The sequence below is a fragment of the Rhinolophus sinicus genome, linkage group LG03, assembly GCF_036562045.2.
Source record: "Rhinolophus sinicus isolate RSC01 linkage group LG03, ASM3656204v1, whole genome shotgun sequence".
NCBI classification, from domain to species: Eukaryota; Metazoa; Chordata; class Mammalia; order Chiroptera; family Rhinolophidae; genus Rhinolophus; species Rhinolophus sinicus.
The window spans coordinates 1,756,756-1,764,986 of NC_133753.1; the positions used below are offsets into that span (position 1 = coordinate 1,756,756).

An 8,231-nucleotide genomic window follows, 5' to 3' on the forward strand; every position below is an offset into this window, starting at 1 on the left:
GCAGTCGCTCGCTGAGCTGTTCCAGCCTCAGGAGTCCTGGGCACTGAAGAGTGAACCTGTCGGTTACCGTAGCGTTGGGGATCAGATCCAGGCACCCACAAGTCTGATGTTCAGTAAATACTTGTCATACAGATGCTTCTCCTACTTGTGACCTGTGAGCCTCCGTTTTCCCATTTGGAAAATGGAGGTGACAATGTGGAAGTTCTAGCGTAGGGTTTTGGGGAGACCGGTAAGAGCAGGTACAGAAACGCATATTTAAGCTAAAATGCTCTCGAAAAAAGGTTATCTTAGATCACACGGTAGGAGATTTCATCAGGAAGTCACTCACAAGGCAAAGTACATAATTAAAAATTAGTTGCTATGTCTTCTAGTTTGGCTAATACCAAATACTGCATAATACTTTTCTCCGTCTAAAGCAATTGCCAAAACCCCTAGACTTGCATTTAAAAACCAAAAAACATTCCAAAGCAGTAGGCTTGGGGCATCAGTGAGTCCCGTCTGGAACCTAGAGCTTTGCAGGTTGGTGGAGGCCGGGCTGTGGAATGGACGGCCCAGGCCCTGGTCCGTCTCCTGTAAGGGCTGCCACCCTCCCGACCTTTCATCTATGCCGTTAGCAGGTCGTGGCAGGTGTGGCCATGGTTGGTGCATGATGAATGACTGCCATAGGGTCTCTGAGCCTCAGTTTCTTCTTTCGTAAAATGGGGATCAAATCTGCCTGTCAGCCTCACTAATGGCGTCACTTGGGCTCAACGGAATTGGTGTGAGAGCATTGGGCAGCCCAGTGGAAGTCTGGAGCGGGGGCCAGTCGGTTCTAGGGGGAATCACGTTTTCTCTGCATTGTTCTGTTCTGCCTGCAGAGGCTGAACCCACATAGTGGTTCAGAAAGACCCGACCTTAGAAATGAAGAGTGTGGGCCATCTGTTCTGAGACTGGACCACGAGTCAGACTCACCGGGAGGGCTGTTAACAAGGCCCGGTCCGATTCTGTTGGTCTGGGAACTGGTCTTTCTCACAAGCTCCCCGGACGTGCTCATGCACAGCAACCACACTTGGAAAAGCTGGTCCATACGGAGCTGCACCTACCAGAGACCTTGTGTCCACTGCACTGTTTACCCACATGCCCCGTGGGCACATTGTGGCACATCCAGTTCTAAGAACCAGACGAGGTCCCATTGTACAGAGTGGGAAACGGGCCGTGGGAGGCAGTGACATGCCACGGGTCACCTGCCAGTGCTGGGACTAGGATCTGAACTGTGGTCCAGAAAGGGAGGAGGTGAGGACCAAGGGAAGTGGCCCTTGAAGGGGAGAGAAGCGCTGGTGTGCCCTTTTGGGAGCGCGTCCCCCTTATTACCTGTAGGTTCTTTCAGTTATAATCCTCTGGGTAAAGAAAAACGTAAAGATGCTTATCACCCATCAGGGGCGTTGCCTGACCATACCTTGTGCAAAGCAGGGTGAGGGGGGCCGTTGGGATTTCTTGTGAGGGGAACTTAGATGAGATTGAGCAGATCTGAAATGTGCACCTGTCTGGTGCCTGCCTGCCTTAGTGACGTTTTGTGGATGTCAAAATAGACCCCACCCCCACCCCAGGGAATTTTGCTAGAGCTCAGCCATGCCTTCAAAAGTGGAACATAACATCTCCCTGCTACACCAAGTGGTTTCCTGTCCCCAAGACCATAAGTGGAGACAGTGGGTTTCGTCAGGTGAAGAAGTCAGCCTTCACTGCTAGCCAGACCCACGTAACTGTCACGTCAAATTCCTCATGGCTTTGGGAACAAGCTGGTTATGTCCTGGGGTGGCCTGTAGGTGGAGCCAGCGTGTGCTGCCAATTGATTGTCACAGACAGCTTCCTGTGGGTGACGTGGCGACTGATGGACACCAGTGGACAAAGGGGACCCCGTTCTAAGGAGGACTTGGAGGGTGGTGCTGACGGATAGAAGGGGATAGGTGTGCTACAGAAGCAGAGAGGGCCCCGCGACCTTACCTGTCGGAGGAAACGGCCAGATTCCAGAAGTCCAAAGGCTTTTTGTCCTAAAACCCACACATTTCTCCAGTTCTGGCTCAGTGCTCCGTGGAGGACCCGAAAGGCAGAGGGAAGAGCACAGTGGGGCATCTGAAGGTGTAACTGAAACAACATGATTCAACCTAGCCTCAAGGGGGCTTTCTAGTCACTATGTTCAGGGGTCCGTGGGCCCTAGTTGGAGACCCTGGAGGCTGTGGGGTTGTGTCTAGAGCCAGTAGGTCCTGAGTGCTGGGTGCCAGGCCCCAGTCTGCACCCAATTAACCTGCCCCCACCCTGTGTGCGTGCACTGTTATTCCACAGGTGAAGTAGAGGCCCACACAGGATGCTTAGCTTGCATTAGAGGATAACTAGCTCGTTACCGAACAAACTAGTTACCGTAGAGTCAGTTCAAAATCCAACCATTTTCATTAGAATCAAGCCTGCGCGGTAAAACCTGAGGATATGGAGGTGATGGGCACACAGTCCCTTTCCTCCGGAGCTGAGAGTCTAAAGAACAGACACCGAACCCCTGCAGTGGTAGTAGCACACACTGCAAGTGACATCTGCCAGACAACATGGCCAGGTTGGCCGTGTGGGTGGTACATAAATACAATGGAATACGACATCTGACGAGTTAGCGAACTTGTTGCAACGATGTTGCTAACCTGTTTTGACATCAGAGGGATTCATTATGAATTTGTACCAACTGGACAAACAGTTAACCAAGTTTACTATTTGGAAGTGCTGAAAAGGCTGCGTGAAAAAGTGAGACGACCTGAACTTTTTGCCAACAATTCATAGCTCTTGCATCACAACAATGCACCTGCTAACACGACACTGTCTGTGAGGGAGTTTTTAGCCAGTAAACAGATAACTGTATTGGAACACCCTCCTTATATTCACCTGATCTGGCCCCCAATGACTTCTTTCTTTACCCGAAGATAAAGGAAATATTCAAAGGAAGACATTTTGATGACATTCAGGACATCAAAGGTAATACGACGACAGCTCTGATTGCCATTCTAGAAAACAAGTTCCAAAATCGCTTTGAAGGGTGGACTAGGCACTGGCATCAGTGCACAGCTTCCCAAGGGGAGGACTTTGAAGGTGACCATGGTGATATTCAGCAATAAGGTATGTAGCAATTTCTCTAGGATGAGTTCGCGAACTTCATATTCCGACCTCGTATTACCCTTGTATTTCTATATAATAGCAGTAAAATTGAAATGAATCTTTAAAAATGCCATTTACACTATTACCATTATAGAAATATGCACTTATGGAGAAATTTGATAAAAGATGTGCAAGGCCTGAACACTGCGAACTATAGAACATCACTGAGAGAAGTCACAGAAGATGTAAATAAACGGAGAGATACAACATGGTCACGGGTCAGAAGACAATCCCAACCAAACTCCCAGCAGGCTTTTGTAGAAACTGCCTCGCTGATCCTAAAATGCATATTTACATGACTGTTCATAGCAACTTCATTCATAATCACAAAAAGCTGAAAACCCAAATGTCCATTAACAGGTGAATGAATAAATAAGCTGTGGAGTAGCCATAAAATGAACTATTATTATTCAGCCATAAACACTGTTATTGACATACACACACACACCATGGGTGAATCTCAAATTCGTAATTCATTATGCTGAGTGACAGAAGCCAGACAAAGTCCATGTATATATATATATATATATATACATATCCATTCCTATACGGTTCTAGAGAATGTACACTAATCTGTAGTGATGTCAAGCATGTCACTAGTTGCCTAGAAGGAATGGATTACAAAGGACGGGAGGGAACGTTTGGAGGTGATAAATATGTTCATTTTCTTGATTCTGGTGATGGTTTGATGAGTGTATATATGTCAAAACTCATAAATTTTGCATTTTAAATGTGGTTTATGTCCAATTATATCTCAATAAAGCTGTAAAAAAGTTTTTTAAATTCTAGTCAATTCCCTCCCCCAAAGACACAGTTGTTCAATAAATTAATTGAAGAGTACCAAGGGTGGCACCCATAAATCTTGTTACTAGAGCCTCTACTATTTCAAAACCTGTGAGAATTCTCACAGAGCCTTGACTAAAATTTACCGTTTTGGTTTTTGTTTTTTTGAAGGAGGGAAGGCTCCCAAGCTCAAGCTCATTTTATTTATTTTTATTTTTTATTTCCCTCCCTTTCTTATGCCACACACACACACACACACACACACACACACACTCCGGTTCAAGCTCTCAGTCTAGCTGTATAGGACACAGCTCCGAGGCCCATGCTGGTGTTATGAGCCTTGTGCTCCTTCCGGCTGAGGCCGTCGGTCGCCAGTTGTCCGTTGGCCGCTCATGGCAGCTCTCGGCAGCTCTCGTCGGCTGCCGGCTGCTCATGCTGACTACCAGCCACTCATGCTGGCCGCTGGCCACTCAGCACCACACGGTAGCCCATGGCACACGCCAACCTCTGGCTGCTCATGGCAGCCCAGCTCCAGGGAGAACTGTTGTTCACAATCATAGCTGTAGAGGGCGCAGCTCACTGGTGCATGTGGGAATCCAACCGGTGAACTTGGCAATAGGAGCACGGAGTTCCAACCACCTGAGCCACCAGGCTGGCCCTGAAATGTACCGTTTTTGAGTAATCATTTCTTAGTAGATGGAGAAATTTAGTGTTTTTTTAAATGCAGGAGTAATATTAAAATACTTGAGGAGTCCTGAAATTTAAGTACTCATATGCATTTAGAAGTACACATTTACAAAATAAATGAGGGAGTAATTATACATCATTCTTACCCAGTAATACAAGTTTGAGATACTGTGTGAACTTGCAAACAGCAAAAACTGACAAATATGCCTTCTTCCTAAAGTTGAGGATTAAATGATATATCAGTAAGCCTTATTTTAAAATCATTTAAGGGCCGGCCTGGTGGCTCAGGCGGTTAGAGCTCCGTGCTCCTAACTCCGAAGGCTGCCGGTTCGATTCCCACATGGGCCAGTGGGCTCTCAACCACAAGGTTGCCAGTTCAATTCCTCGAGTCCCGCAAGGGATGGTGGGCTCTGCCCCCTGCAACTAAGATTGAACACGGCACCTTGAGCTGAGCTGCCTCCCGGATGGACACTGCTTCCTTAGAAGACTGCTCCCCTCCCCCCTACCCATCTCCCTAGGGGCACTTCCCTAATTCACCACCCACTGTGAATCCCACCAAGCGCTGGCTTCACACCACCCATCCCAAGACCCCAGACACCTTTCAGAAGAATGTGCCAGGAAGCGCAGGGGATGTGACAAGAACAGGCAGGAGAAGCAGTGGGCTGCCATACTGCCCCTGTGCTCCCCTGCACTTGGCAGCACTTCCCTCAGGTGACTTGATATCCCAAACCTGTGGCTCAGGAGCATTGCAATGGACCTAACAGTGTCCTGAAGTATCCAGGAGACTGGCGTGAGGCCCGCCGCCTACCCTAACCCACAAAGGGACGACTGTGGGGACAGAGGAGCGCACAGGAGCGGCCTGTCCCTCAGGCTGGGTCTCTCCTCAGTGAACAATGGTGGGACTCAGTGCAGACAGCGCTATTGAAGTGTGGGCTTTCTCTCTTTTGAAAAGGGGCAGAGAGGCGCCTTGTGTTTGCATCCCCTCTGTGGCCTGGAAACCCAGTGGTTTTTCCAGTGAAACCAGCACTGTAGGCTCCTGTGCACCCACCCAAGGGGCCTAAGCTTCAACAAAGTCCACCCAGTGTGCCAAGGTCACGGAGCGTCTGCTCACCACCTGAGGCAGGATTCCCCAGTCCCTGTGTCCCCCATCCCTGCCAATACCCCCTTTCCACAAAACAGCTCAGCCCTGAGCCACAATCCCAGCCTGAGGTCTCCCCATGCCACCTGCATGAAGGGGGGGGGTTCTGGCTCACACCACCCACCCCTTCCCCGGAGCCCAAGCACCACCAAACCGGAGTAGTCAGGAGAGAGAAGCCTCACGTGTGCTCACAAGGCAGCAGTTCCCTTCTGAATTCTTGCTGAGATGGCTGCGCCTCTCAACATGGGGTCCTGGGGCTGCAGCAGCAGCGTCTGGGAACTGTAGGATACGCAAATTCTTGGGCCCCACCCCACACCTGTTGCATGAGACCCTCCAGTGGGGCCCAAGGGCCTGTGCTTTCAGGAGCCCTCCACACTCAAGTCCATGACCCACTGACCTGGAAGAGCCTGCCTTTCAAAGCCTCCACCACCCCTCAGTGAGTCAGACTGGGCACAGCAGCTTTTCCTCCTCCAGGGTGCGATCCTTCAAAGAGAAGCCCCCTCTGGTCCAGTTTCCTGACATCACAGGAAGCCACACCTGAACGCTTGCCTCCCCTCCCTTCCCTGGTCCACCGGCTCACCTGGCCCCTGATTAAGGCCAGGAGCTTTCAAGGAGCCCCACCCCACAGGCCCAGGTTGGTCAATTTACAGTACACCCAGAGGGAGGCTTGGGGCCCAGTGTCCTCTTCCCTCCTGCCCCCCCCCCCGGGTGTCCAGCTAGTGGACTGGGCTTGTCCTCTGACTTCTGGCCCTAAATCGAGCATCGAGATGGTCATCAGGGGTCCTGCCTTCCTGCCTGGTGCTATCCCCTCTCTCCTGGAGACAGGCTCTCTTCCAACCCCCAGTTTGTGGTCAAATGTATATATTAACAAAGACGTAGCTAGTACCACCGCTTACCAGGACGCTCCTGTGCCCCTCCCACTTGGGCTGTCCCCACATTCACCAAATGCCTCACACAGAAGGGTCACTTTCTTTAGGGGCCAGTCTTCTCCCCACCCCTCCCACCGCCCTTCCAACCAATGGCCGGGTCCCAGCATCCCCCAGCACATTAACCTACGCTTATCAGCTTGGACATTTGACCCACACTGGGCTCACCACATAGAGCCACCCTCATCTCGTGCAACGGACAGCTGTGGACTCCACTCCTGCCCCCTCCTTTCCCACTCTGCCTGTAAACGGAGGCAGGCCAGACGGAGAGTGGACTCTTGTACCCACAGATGCCCATCCTGACATGTTCTCATTCAGCTTCCACACTGACATTGACCCAGGCAGGACAGAGGGTTCCCCGAGAACCCGAGGAAGGCACTGGGGTCCTGGGCGTCCTGAGATGCTTAGAACTGGGTCTAAGAGATGGAGGCTCTCTGCATCCCTCTGGGGCCGCTGGCCTCTCCCCTGCCAACAATTCTCCCTAGTACCTGTCCCTGCACCCACTCTTCTCCTCCCTCCTGGTCTGGCCCTGATGGCGATGTCATGATGCCATGTGGGATCCTCGTGGCTCCCATGTGACATTTTGCCACATCACCCTCCTTCCACAGGCACCTCCCCTCCTGTATTCCTGCTCTGAAAACCTGAGTGGCACATGGATTGGCCCAGCTCGTCATTTTGCACCCAGCTGTAGGTCACAGCCAGCCTGTGCCTGAGCTGCCTTCGAGACAGGTATCCACGCTTCATCCAACCGGCGTGACTATCGGGGACTGTGGGAGCCAGCCGGTTTTCCTTCATGACAGCTCTGATCACCGTCTCACTCCATCACTGGAATCCCACCTGGGTTTTAAAGTTTGATTTGTAAAGCCCCAAGTTCACGAAGTTTCATTTAACCTTTAAAGATGGACACAAAATGGTATGTCAACCCAAGACTCTGACCTAGATGTCTAGGGCTCGGTGGCAGTTGCTGTGAGCGTGAGCTGGGCCTGGTGCCAGGGGCTGGCCTGGCCGTCTGGATGCCCCCTTCCCCTTCAGCTGCCCAAGAACTCATATTCTCTCAAAGTGGAAACTGAACAGACAGGTTTCTCACCTTGTTGAGGAAAATGGCTCTGCTAAGCTTGCAGTCCGGTCCCTACCCAGACAGAGATTCACAGGTCAGCTCTGCTGGTTCTTCAGGGAAGGCCAGGGTGGCCCCCAAGACACTCAGGTTCTGGGGCCAACTCTGTCTGGTGACAGCCACTCCCAGCTTCTCCTTGACCACTGGGGGGTGGGCTGGCGGTGGGAGTACCTTTCTTCCAGGAAATTAGTTCAGGAGAGGTTGGTGGCCTGGATCAAGTCAGTGGCCTGTTAAAGAGTAACTTACACCCCATATTACACTCACAGCCCAGTAGTAAATATCCAGGGGAAGTGTTTATTTTAATACGTGAACAAAGCATCCTTTGTCGCTGACTCCACCAGTGCCAGGCTCTCCTGGGATAGGAACCGGCTGGCAGAGTCCCCTGGGAGCAAGCCTTGTGGTTGACCAGTTA

The 8,231-nt window shown here is 51.1% G+C and overlaps 1 long non-coding RNA gene across 1 annotated transcript; it reads right to left on the reverse strand.

Moving 5' to 3' along the window:
• Positions 1-5,962: 5,962 nt before the first annotated feature.
• On the reverse strand, positions 5,963-6,748 carry LOC141570805 (uncharacterized). The gene is made up of 3 exons (XR_012495258.1): positions 6,676-6,748; positions 6,177-6,262; positions 5,963-6,058 (listed from the first exon to the last, which is right to left on the reverse strand). It is a non-coding gene; the product is annotated as an uncharacterized LOC141570805 (long non-coding RNA).
• Between the last annotated feature and the right edge of the window lie 1,483 nt (positions 6,749-8,231).